The 13,215-nt window shown below is 41.6% G+C and overlaps 1 protein-coding gene across 4 annotated transcripts in view; it reads right to left on the reverse strand.

Moving 5' to 3' along the window:
- RDX (radixin) overlaps positions 1-13,215 on the reverse strand; it is a 151,293-nt gene that overhangs the window by 74,654 nt on the left and 63,424 nt on the right. The window contains exon 1 of one of the 4 annotated variants that reach the window (XM_055304926.1): positions 10,597-10,824. The exons of 1 other annotated variant lie outside the window; for it this stretch is intronic. The gene's annotated coding sequence lies outside the window, so the exon portion shown is untranslated. Of the gene's footprint in view, positions 1-9,892; positions 9,911-10,596; positions 10,825-13,215 lie in introns of those variants that run through there. 2 more of the 4 variants (XM_055304923.1, XM_055304924.1) reach the window with 2 other exon arrangements.

Here is a 13,215-nt window from a genome sequence, read left to right on the forward strand (position 1 = left end):
GGTTATAAAACCACACATACAATATTGTCACACTTCTTTTTTAAAAGTATAAGTGGAAAGACCACTATGACTATACTCCAAATGTGGAGTCCTTGTGCATTAATATGAACCTGTAAATTTCTAAAGTGAAAATATAGTTTTTGTAATAAGAATTCTTTAAAATGAAAGAATAAAATTATTCTAATAAACTGAAGTCAGACCTATAATTTCACCATAACATTTAATAAAATCTAAGTAGGTGAATCTTTTTTAAAAAGAGAGACTTTTTTAAAAATTCTAATTTTGGAGGAAAAGATTGACTAGGAAAGATATATATGTTGATGAAAACAGATTAACATAGGGATCCCTGGGTGGTGCAGCGGTTTGGCGCCTGCCTTTGGCCCAGGGCGTGATCCTAGAGACCCGGGATCGAATCCCACGTCGGGCTCCCGGTGCATGGAGCCTGCTTCTCCCTCTGCCTGTGTCTCTGCCTCTTTCTCTCTCTCTGTGACTATCATAAATAAAAATTTAAAAAAATTTTTAAAAAAAGTTACTATGGAAAAAATAACATATAAATATATCACTCAGACCCCCACTCAGTAAACAGTTAAAAGGCACTCTACAAACTCTTTACAAAACTAACGATGTGCTACTGATTAAAACCACAAATTGAAATGGCTTTAAGGTATTACTGATGATATACTTATTAAACTAGCAAAATAATTATTAATTATACATGCCAGTACTGATAAAGCAATGTTGCTAAATAAGCAGATAAATACTGCTGGTAGCACCATAAATCGGCTCCATATTTCTAGAAAATAAGTTGTCGGGATCCCTGGGTGGTGCAGCGGTTTAGCGCCTGCCTTTGGCCCAGGGAGCGATCCTGGAGACCCGGGATCAAACTCCACGTCAGGCTCCCGGTGCATGGAGCCTGCTTCTCCCTCTGCCTGTGTTTCTGCCTCTCTCTCTCTCTCTGACTATCATAAATAAATAAAAAAATTTTTTAAAAAAAGTTGTCAACATTAACAAAAGCTCAAACTTTTTCTGAACGGAAATTCTGCTTTTGGAATATACCCCAAAGAAATAAATACAAAAGTAATCTGTAGCAAGATATTCTCAGCAGTACTCATTATAAAAGCCAATGATTAAAATCACAATATGCAAACTGTGATAGCATGATGGACTATTGCAGGTGTTCTGTATATTATGACAAACTGTGTCAACATTTACATTAGGATAAATGATTATGGAGCCACTCATTTTAACTATGTAAAAATACAAGTATCCTTTACAAATTACATCTTGATATATAGAACTAGGCACTAATACTAATCAGGGTCTTATTTTTGTTAAGTTCCTAATTTAAAAAATCAGTTAAGAATTTTAAAAACGTAGTCCCAGGCAGCCCGGGTTGGCTCACCGGTTTAGCGCTGCCTTCAGCCCAGGGCCTGATCCTGGAGACCAGGGATTGAGTCCCACGTCAGGCTCCCTGCATGGAGCCTGCTTCTCTCTCTGTCTGCGGCTCTGCCTCTCTCTCTCTCTCTCTGTCTCATGAATAAATAAAATCTTAAAAATAAAATAAAATAACATATTCCCGTTCATCAGTTACATCTCAGTTTATAAGCTTTTATAATATGACATATATAAGAATCCCATCTTAAATTTTTTTTAGGATGCAGCAGTGTTTTTACCCAATTTAGTTATTATTGAAAAATATTTATATCATGATATTATTTAACCTCAGTAATATTTTTCTAGTCCTTCCATGATTGCATTAGGATTTTTTCCTGAAACATCTGTTAGTACCAGAATGGACAATCTAATAGAATGTCACCTATAAAGCTAAGATACCAAGATACATGTCCTGGGTTTTCATCTCTAACTGATTCATCTTGAAACCAGTCTTTCAGTGTCTTCCTTTCTTTCTTCTCTAAAAAAAAAGAAATTATATATAATCACCTAACCATTATATAATCAGAAATATATAATGAAAATCAACTTTCCTCTCATCTACTGACATAATACATAATCACTGAGAAAGAATTTACTCCCTCCTCTCTACTCTTCCTAAATCTCTTAAAGTGGTCTTACCCTACCTATTTGCCATACTGACTCCTCCAGAAGCAACGAAGTGCAATCATGGCAGCGACATACTCAAAAAGTAGTTTTAAAAGATGCTGCCAGCAAACACATTTCCTATTTCCAGAAAATTAACTGTATGGTTACATACTCTATTTACTACGTTCACAGACAAAGCATTTATATAAAATATTCTCTTTTTTGTCCTTTAACTGAGGGTGGCCCTAAAACAAACTCCTCTCTACTTCTACCAATGGAAAAACAACTTCATGCTTAAAACGTTGAGCTCTACTAAGTCAGTGGCACAAGATTCTTCCCACCTGCCAGGTGGTAAAACAGGTGTTAAGTCTAGTCCATACTGGGCCAACACCGAAGCTTCAATAATTTATACCACAATGCCTACTTTTAAGATATCCTTTTCTCCCAACCCCTGATTATAATTTTTTTTTCTGCCTTTTGAAACACAGAAGCAATCTTTGAACCAACTGTGGTTTCTCCATAGACCAAAAAGTTACAAAAGAATTCCCCTGCCAATTTACTGGGGGATTTGGAAGCAGTGTAACAAAGAGAAGTAAAAACTGAATTAATAAGGTAACCCTGGCAGTCAAACCAACACAATAACAATATCTACAATAAAAAAGCTCTTAATCATTTTACCCCTGGATGAGCCCGTCTGGTGAAGCCTGTGAAGCCTTTCCTAGAAAAGCATTTTTAAATGCACAAAATAAAATACATTAACATTGCATTAAAAACCCAATAATATTGGAATGCAATTATCAAAACGTAAAAAGCACAAATTCATGACATAGTAGTATCTGCACTTTTTAATTAATCTTTAAGTAACAATATTTACCAGTGGATCTAATGATTAAACTTGTAAGTAATGATGAGTTTATTTCTGTAATAGTAACAGATTATAAAAATATCTGCAATTTCTATTGGAAACAGTCTCTGCTGCTGCTTAATCTTACCAGTTGGCAACATTAATAATGAAAGAAAATGTGTAAAAAAAGATGCATCTTTTTCCCTATCCAAGTTCACAGACCCACAGGCTTATAACTTCTACTATACAGAGAACTATGTTTATAGTGTTTTTAGGTCAGTGTTAACATTGAATTTAATAGCAATATTAATGCACCTTTAGCTACATAATGCCATGTCACTCCCCAAGTGAAGCAAAGAGGACAAAAAAATTTCAGCTCCTTTTTGCAAATAAAGAAATAAGGCCACAACAAGGACAAGGGTAGTGAATGAAGAAAGTACTGTAAATACTTACTCTTCAGCCACTTTACCTCTATTTACCTAATCTTTATAACTACCCTCTGCCCTCTGCCCAAGATAGGTATCACAATCCCTCATTCTTTTGATAAGGAATTTAAGATTCAGATAAGTGACTTGCCCAAAGTAATAATGCTAATTAACAAGTCAAAGTTTCTTTTAAACCCTAGTCTTGGGGCTCTTCTCACTTTCCTATTCCACTTCTTTTCTGACATCATTCTAGGCAAGCTCATCTCAAAAACTGCCAGAGCTTTCCATCAAGAAGAAACTAACATTCATTCTTCCGTCATCTTCAGGTCAAAAGACTACCTCAAAAGATATTGTAAGTGCACATTTAATACCAGTGTAATCCCAGGGAGCCTGAGTGGCTCAGTTGGTTAAGCATCTGACTTTTGATCTCAGCTCAGGTCTTGATCTCAGGGTTGTGAGTTCAAGCCCACACCCAGGGTGGAGACTACTTAGGGGGAAAAAAAAAAGTACTGGTATAATCACCTCTGTAAATGGATTTCCTGTAAGGCTGATATGCAGTTCCAAATAAGGTATTAAGTACTTGCTTATGTAGAAAGTGATTTTTGTACAAGGATATTTTCAAGGAAATGAAATACTCAACATTTTGAGCAATTTTTACATGCTACTAAAAATGTAAAGCAAAATTCTAGAACTTAAATATAAAGCAGAACTGCAATATTAAAAACAAAATTTTACATTGAATTCAGATTCTCTTGTAAAAGAAATCTGTAAATTTAAAGGAAACAACATATCTATATTGTTTCCAACATGAGTAGAGAAACAAATAATACATTACCATTTGCAATGATTAATTTAAAATGCTAAAAGCTAAGAATGCTAAATCCAGTTCAACTTTTTACACTTATGAAACCACCAAAAACTAATATAGTGTTTAAAAATATAAAATCAGATTCATGTAAGTTACTTTTGCAGCAGGAAAGAAGCAAAGTACTAAAATGACCTGAATCCTTGCAAATAATTCTATGTTTTATAGGTTTTGAAACACAGGACACTATAGTAGCTTATTTTCAAAATAATTATCTTTCTTAAATATCTCTTAAATTGGATAATACTCTCTCATGCAGTCAATAAGGCTATAGGGCAGTTCTATCATTAAGCTTCTAATTTTCAAGATATTCAAATCTCCCTTTTAGAAACTGGAATGCTGCCTGGCTCAACAGTAGGGCATCAGAAGCTTGTTGTTTATTTTGTTGATGAATTAAGTTTACATGTAATATTCATTTGACTTTTTCTGTTGATTATCGTCAAGGGCAATATTTTCCTCTCCTTTACGTTACAAAATGACCAAGCAAGGCACTACAAGAGAAAGCAAACATGAACACGGGGAAGAAGAAAATCCTCCTAACTAGGTTTCCCAACTTCAGGCCTCTATCATCTCTATTCAAGACTCTTTTAATAATCTCATTTAATTTGACAATCAAGTTAAAGGCCAGATAATTTGACACTTTTAATAGTAACTATAATTATTATGTTGGTTGTTGATTAGATGAAAGTAACGAGCTCTTCAGGTATATATGCCAACTTTGCTTGATACCAAACTAAGATTTGGTAAGTTTCTCCAAGTCTAGGGTCTACAAATGGCTTAAATAAATAGAAGTCCCGATAATAGTGAAGTTTTTTGGGTTTTTTTTTTTTTTTTTTCTGCTAGCAAAGTTTAATCCATCCCACACACTCAGTAAAAGCCAAATGGTTCCAGGTTCAATTAAGCATGGCTGAAATATCCTATATACCCATTCCCCCCTTTTATCAAGGGTCTCTCTGTTGCACTCCTGTACCCGTATCATTCCACACACTAGCCAGGATTTTTGGTTATAAACAACACCTACTCTGTTAATTTATTGAAAGGTTATTAGTTAACGTACAGAAATAGATTTAAAAAAATAAAGTAGGAAACATACTCAGAACTCACATCACAGAAGACTCTGCTTAGAACACTGCTGCACTGAATATTAATTCCTGTTTCTACATACAAGACATTTTAAACAGTTAACACACTTTATAGTATACAATACAGCACATCTATATTCCACATTAGTGTGACTTTCTCAGTCACACCTTACTCATCAAATACAAAAAGTATACAGAAGTATAAATGTATGTATGTTATCTTAAAGTCAGCAAACTTTTTCCCTAAAGGGCCAGATTAATAAATGCCTTAGGTTCTACAAGGCTATATGGTCTCCATTGTGATTCTGTTGTAGCATGAAAGCAGCCACAGATAATATGTAAACAAATGTGCTATGTGTTCAAATAAAACTTTATTTATAGGGGATTCCCTGGGTGGCTCAGCAGTTTGGCTCCTGCCTTCGGCCCAGGGCATGATCCTGGAGTCCCAGGATCGAGTCCCACATCGGGCTCCCTGCATGGAGCCTGCTCCTCCCTCTGCCTGTGTCTCTGCCTCTCTCTCTCTCTCTCTCTCTCTTGCTCTCTCTCGCTCTTGTTCTCACTCTCTCTCTCATGAATAAATAAACAAAATCTTTAAAAAAAAAAACTTTATTTATAAAACCAGGGAATAGGCTGCAATTGGTTCATGGGCCAGTTTGTCAACCCCTGCCTGAGAAGTATTTTAGCAGGAATCAATGCTTTTCATTTTGTAATTTAAGTAAATTTAGTACCCATGAAGGTATGAACTCATATTCATGCCAGATTATGTATGACAGATCAATCTTGGATATGACTTTGGGTCGGAATACAACCTACTGGGAATAAGGAAAACAATCTGGTGGGGGCAGAATCATAAGAAAGGCCAATTCCATCACCCTCACCAGTGACTAGTTAGGTATGGAATGCATCCCAACCCCAGCCTGTGAGACTAAGAAGACATCTGCTGAGGGGCTTTTGGAAAGGAGACAGTCCTTCTCATTCCTTTGGATACTGTTATGTGGATGGCATGCTAGTCCTGTTGCAGCCAGATTGTAACAAGAGGAAAACAGTCTTACTATTAAGCTGATGGGGAAGACCACAGGGCAGAGAATTGTAAAGAGGAGTCCTTCATGTCATTACCAAGCTATTCTTGAGCCTCTGGACTTTATTATGTAAGATTATAAATTTCCTCATTATTTAAGCCAGGGTGAGAATTTTTCTATTATTGTGTCCAAAGTATCTTTTTTTTTAATTTTTTTTTAATTTTTATTTATTTATGATAGAGAGAGACAGAGAGAGGCAGAGACATAGGCAGAGGGAGAAGCAGGCTCCATGCACCAGGAGCCTGATGTGGGATTCGATCCCGGGTCTCCAGGATCGCGCCCTGGGCCAAAGGCAGGCGCTAAACCACTGCGCCACCCAGGGATCCCAGTGTCCAAAGTATCTTACGTGATAGAAGTCCTTGAAAAAAGATCATTCACTTCACAGTTTCACCACAGCCAATCTTATTTTCCTTCGACTTTCCACAAATAAAAGAAACATTTAAGGTCCTGAAAGCCCACAGAGACTACCCACAACTCAGAAAAAACTATCTGTTCTAATTACTGATACTGAAATTTGTAACTTTATAAATTCTGTAATCATGGGGGGAAAGACAACAGTGTACTACCTCCTTCTTTGATACTATAGCTAAGACATTCTTTCAACAAGATGTTTTTGCCTCTGTATCAGTGGTTGCCAAACTTTTTTCTATAAAGGGCCAGAGAGTGAATACTTTAGGTTTTGCAAAATACACGACCTCTGACATTACAACTCACAAAAGCAGCCATATACAGTATGTAAACAAATGGGATTTCTGTGTTCCAATAAAACTTCATTTACAAAATCAGGAAAGCAGGCCAAATTTGGCCTGCCAACTAGTTTGTCGACCTGTCCTCTAAGTGGCTAACTGCAAAAAGTATCTTTCTCAGCCAAATCAAATCAAGTTGACTAAAATTCAAAAATGGTTTATTTCAAATGTATATAAATTAGGTAGAAAAATAACCCGGTATATCTTCACCATTCCTACTCATCTACATTAGATTGCTTGACGTAAAAACAAAACACAAAAAAAAGGGTCATTACCTTGTTTGTATACATAACTTCTGCAAAATGCAATTTAGAATTCTACTGTTATAGGGTAACTAATGTATATTACAATAGAAAAAAAAACAAAACACATGCATTGCAAATTTATATCATTAAATAAAACTAAGAATTTTAAGTTAGTAAATCTGCAAGCATTTCTATACATACTGCTTATTCAAAGAAAAAAAATTCTCTTCAACTAGTACCTGACTGAACTGCTCTTTTCCAGGAAGCTGAAGCTAGAGTTCAGTACTAAATGGAATGAGGAAAGAAGCAAATCATATGGAGTATATTTCCTTTTCAAACAATTTCCAATGCAAAGACATATTTTTAAAGGATACCATTTTTTTTTTCACTAAAAATTATATGCCACACTCTAGGGAGAAAATAAAAAGTGAACTTTACCTTCAATCATTAAGCAAAAAAATTTGCACAAGCACATAAACACACTTTTGAGAATATAGGAAATCACTTTGTGTGATTTCATTCAACTGATAGAAATTTGAGAAACATTAATGTTTAACACAGTAATACTCTTTCAATGTATGTTACAAAATAACCGTATTTTTATAGACTTTAAAAGCAAACATGAGATAAAAAGTATATGCTTATTCTTGTGTAAGTACTGGTATTTTTCTATACACAAGAAAGAAGTACTAAGAGCAATCAACTATGAAAAACATGAGTGTGAAAGAGATTGGGGGGGGTTCTGGGGAGTGAAGAGGACTTTATTTTCCCTTTACACCTCTCTAGATTTTTTTAGTTCGTCATAAAATGTATTACTTTTATAGTCTTTAAAAATGGTTTCAATACAAATTAATACTAAGAAATATAGCAAGAACAAAAATGAATAGGAAAGGCAGGATTCTGTGAAAGAGGCTAGAAACTAAGAAACTTTCTGGGGTCCAACTAACCACTTCTATCACCGAAAAGAGTGAGCGTACACTATCTGCAAAAATAAGGGAAGGTCTCAGAGAACTTTAGCCATCAGCAACAAGACTATGAGGCTTAAAATAACCTCCTAGTAGGGGAGTCAATAATAACTCCAATTCAATCCAGTCCCACTGAGTCCAGTCCCAGGAGTAGCATCAGAGTAAAGAAGCATCCACTAGCTTTGGTCTGCTGGAGGCCAAAGCCACCCAAGAAAAGGTGATTTCCTTGAGTTCCTATATTCACAGAACCAGCATAAAATTATATTAGCTTTACCCTATCAAGTATGTTCCCCTGGCACAACTCAGTCTTTACTATCTTCACAGGACACACTTTTTTAGGCCTTGGTCTATGAGAAATATTGGTTAAAATTTGCCATTTTTAAATGGCGTAAGTTAAAATGCATTAAGTTAAAAATGGATGAAAAAACAAGACTGCCACCATCATTCCACATTTCAAACTCTAATTAGACTATGCGCGGATTATATTAAAAGACCAAAAAAAAAATAAAAATATATAAAGACTTGCACTTCAACAACCTGCAAAAGATAAAAATGAATAATAAAATCAAATTCTGCTGTTGGCAATGGTAAAGCCATAAACAAGAAACAACCCCCTGTTCTCTCCCTGAGACACAAAGGAGAGGAGCAGTCTGTCATTTCTTACTACCACAGGAAAAACAATAATCACTTTAAGTTCCAGTTAAGACAACGTCTAAAACAATGGACAGATTCAACATGCTTTACCCACATCGGAATTAATTATATTTTTTCCCACAAATATTTGAGTCTCTCCTACACACTCTTACATGTGTAGGGAAACAGGAGTGAACAAAACAATGCATAATCCACAAGAGCAAGAATTCAACATCTCTAAATGCGACGATCAAATTTTGCTTCATGTAAATAAAACCAAAGAATTCCAATGCATACCTACTCATTCCTTAGTATAGTAACTGCTTGCTGAGTTCCATCATAAAAAAAAGTGATTACGCAAAGAAAAGTACAACCCTTTTTACAGCATACCGTTAACTTCAAAAGGAGTGTACTACCTCTTGTCATTGGTCACATTTTTGTCATATTAGTCTCTGAGAGATAAAACGCACTGGTGAAAGCAATGGAATTCTGAACACTAAAAAAAAAAAAAAAGTGCAACCCTGAATATTAATGTCCTCTCAAATCTAATAATGTTGTTTTGGCAAAATGGATTAGGCCATTATTTATCCACGGAGACAAATGAACGGGGCAATTGTTCATTCAGAGCTCCATCTGAAATTTTATAAAAGAGTATTTAGCGCTCCAAAAAAAAAAAACCAAAAACAAAAAAAAAACCGTATGCTCTGTAAACAATAGATCGCAATGGGGATGCCCAACGATTCCTTTATCAAATAAACCCTCGTTATCTTAGACTTCCACACTTGCATCTAATAGCCTTGGTGCCACGGGACTGCTGAAATCGTCCTCTACAAATCCCCGGCCCTATTTTTAAGTCGGTGCCGGCCGAAACTGCCCTCACGTTTCCAGTCTCATCCATCAGCACCCCTCAGCGGGGCGCAATAAAGCCCCAGCCGACGTCTGGGAAGGGCGGGGGAGGCCCGCCGTACCTGCGTCGGAAGCGCTGCGCGGCACTACACCTCCAGCAACCCGGCGCCCCGCTCGCGGAGTTAGCCCGGAAACGAAGTTGTCTGGGCTCCCCGGAGGGGGGGCGGCAAGGTGGTCGCCCCGGGCGGCGGGTCCGAGGCAGCGAGCCCACGGGGCCGCCCGGGGGCGGGGGCGGGGGCCGGCGGCAGGTCGAGCGGGCCTGCCTCGCGGGGGCGGGGGTGGGGGTGGGGGCGGGGGCGGTTCCGCGCCCCAAACCCCGTAACGCGACGTCGCCCTCGGCACTCGGGCGGGCGCGCGCCGTCTAGTGACTCCACTCGCCTCCTTTCAGTCTGCAGCCCGGGGGGGGGGGGGGTCTAACACGCCCCCCGCCCTGCCCTCGAGACGCAGTTCTGCCCCCGCTGCCGCGCGTTGAGGGCGCCCGAGGGCCGCCGGGCCGGGCCGGGCCGGGCCGCGCCCAGGCGGCGGGGCTGGGGGTGCGGGGCCCACGCCGGCCCCGTGTCACACGCGCGGCGGCTGCTCCAGGGCGCCCCGCCGCCGCCGCCGCCGCCGCCGCCGCCGCCGCCGGCCCCGGAGCGCGGCCTGGCCCGCGGGGCGCCAACGGAGAGGCGCGCCAGGCCCTCGCGGCGCGGCCCCGGGCAGCGCGGGCCGCCGCAACTTGGCGCCGCCGGGGAGAGGCAGCGGGGAAGGGAGGGCGCCCGCGGCTTACCCTGCGAACAGGCGGCTGCTTCCCGCCCCGAGCGCGGCCGGGGGGCGCTGCGCGGCGGCGACGGGCGTGCGGCCGCGGCCGGCGGGGAGAGGCTGTGGGGGGACGCTGGGCCGCCGGAGACGAGAGGCGCCGCCACCGCCGCAGACAGCTCCGCAATATGGCCGCCCGGCGGCTCCTCGGGGGAAAGGCGGGGCTGCCCCGCGCCCCCCGCCTCCCCCTGCCGGCCGGCCGGCCTCGCGCCGCGGCCTGAGCGCCCACGCCGCCGCCGCCGCCGCCGCCGCCGCCGCCGCCGCCGTGAGGGCCGCCCCGCCCCCCCTCCCCCCCTCCGCACACGGCGTCGCCGGGGGGCGCGGCGCGGGCTGGGGACGCGCGAGGGCCGGCGGCGGCGCGGGAGCCCCGCGGGGAGCCCCTCGGGAGGGGCGCGGGCCGTCAGGGCAGCGGGGCGCCCCGCCCGGAGCTAGCTGTGCGCCCGTCGCCACCTCCCCCGCGCCCCCCCCCCCCGCCGCCAGGGGAAACTCGAAACTCCCGCCGGTGCCAGAACACTCGCTCAGCGCGTTTCCGTCGCCCCCGAGGAGGGACTCCTCGCCGCGGGGGATGCGGGGCCCGCTCGGGCGCTGCTCCTCCGCTGCTCAGCTGAAGACAGGATCCGCCTTAGACGCTTTTGTGTTGGCCACAGAGGACTTCTAATGATCGTAGCAGTTTATACCCAACTGGAAAAACTTGCTTTTTCGGATAATTCCACCAAAAACCTCGATAGTGCAAATTTGCGTCCCTTAGGCAAGCATATTTGATGATTTTTTTTGCTATGACCAGCTACTTTAAAAAAAAAAAAAAAGGCAGTTGGAAGGAGTTGGTCAAGGAGAAGAGAGTCGGAAATAGGGCCCCCAGAGAGCAGCCGAACCTAAATTATTGTAGGATTAGAGAAGGTTGGACAAGCGGGTCCCCGCCGAAGTCCAGGCCGCCCCCCGGTCAGTGTCGGGGCATCCACGCCACGCTCCCATGCTCTCCCTCGCGTCTTCTGCTGGGATTCAGAGCGGCACCTGCGAGAACCGTGGGGCACAAAACCAGATCAGCCCAGCTTGCCCCGCCTGCAGCCTTTATGCAGCTCGCCTTTTATGAGCAGACTTTTAGATTCAAATAACAAAATCTCAAGAGTGTGCTTCACTTAGAGCAAGTAATTCATGTCCTTCCTGCCTTACCAGCACTTGCCTTCCTTGAGACAGTAGCTTTTCCAGGAACTCCCTCCCCAGATCACTTTCACTAAGCTCAGGCTTCGGTTCGCTAAGCTCGGAGCTTTAGTGAGTTTCCCTATTGCCCTTTGAGACCTCTCTGAACAATTAAAAGCCCCTAGAGCTAAAAGGTCTTAGGTTGCGAATTCCTCAAGGATGGGAACCAGGTGTGTGCTTTTTCTTGACTAAAAGATTACTCTCCCCAGGGTGCAAGGATTAGCCAGGTAATTGTTCAGCCTTCCACCTCAAGTTGCACGCATAGAGATAGTCAAAGTATTAGGTGGATTCCTGGTAGTACGGTAATCAAGCAAAAGTATGTGTTTTGCATACTTTTGTAATGAGAAACAAAAGATTGACCATTGTTTGTCATACGCTGGGCACTAGGGTAACAGGCTTTTACACGCACATCTCTTTTGACAATTAAGTACAATGACCCTGTATTTGGGGTCAATATTAACATTGACTTTTTAAATCAGTGAATAGCCTCAAAGAAGTAATTTTTGTGACACAGCCAGGAAGTGGCAGAGCAATGACCAAGACCTAGCTGTTTGACTCCAAAGCCTTGATTTTATCCTCTACTCTGCAACAGCAAACAGACCAGAAAATGTAGCATTTCATTTGGCTATCGTATGAGTAAATATTTAAGTAAAAGATAACATTCAAGGCTGGTGAGATAAAAAGGGTACTCTCAGACATGGTGAGTGGGGGTGTAAACTGAAACTAAGTGTTTAGAAAGCAATTTGGCACCTGTGATTCAACCTATAAAAATGTTCATCCTCTTGTAAGCCCTAATCCCGTATCTGGGATTCTTTCGGAATGAAATCATCTGAAATAGAGCAAAAGCTTTATTCATAAACTCTAGATCACAATATTATTTATAGGATGCAAAAATTAAACATGGAAACTAAATAGCTTAAAAGTAGCTATAAATGTTCTGTAGCATTTTGGGTAACAACCTTAAATGCTTGTGTCATGTGTATAACATCATGGCATATTTTTTGTAGCATTAGAAGGAGGGAACCAGTTATGAAACCATCCATGCAGTATGATCACATGTATGTTTAAAAAACAACAACAACAACAAAGGGTCACTTGGGATGATGGCTCACTGGGTTGAGCGTCCAACTCTTGGTTTCTGCTCAGGTCACTATCTCCACGTTGTTGGGCTCTAGGTTCAGCTCTGCGCACAGCATGGGAGTCGGTTTGAAATTGTGCCTCTCCCTCCATCCCTCACACCCGCCCCCACCCCTCCACCTCATGCCCACACTCTCCATCTCTCAAAAAAAAAAAAAAAAAAAAAGCATGAGGTGTTAGAAGAATGAGTCAGATTGAAACCCAGTGTGTTAGCTGGGTGCTTTTCTATAGACACATTTTTTTCCTTCATTCTATT

This window comes from Nyctereutes procyonoides, unplaced genomic scaffold (genome assembly GCF_905146905.1).
Source record: "Nyctereutes procyonoides isolate TBG_1078 unplaced genomic scaffold, NYPRO_anot_genome, whole genome shotgun sequence".
Lineage (NCBI taxonomy): Eukaryota > Metazoa > Chordata > Mammalia > Carnivora > Canidae > Nyctereutes > Nyctereutes procyonoides.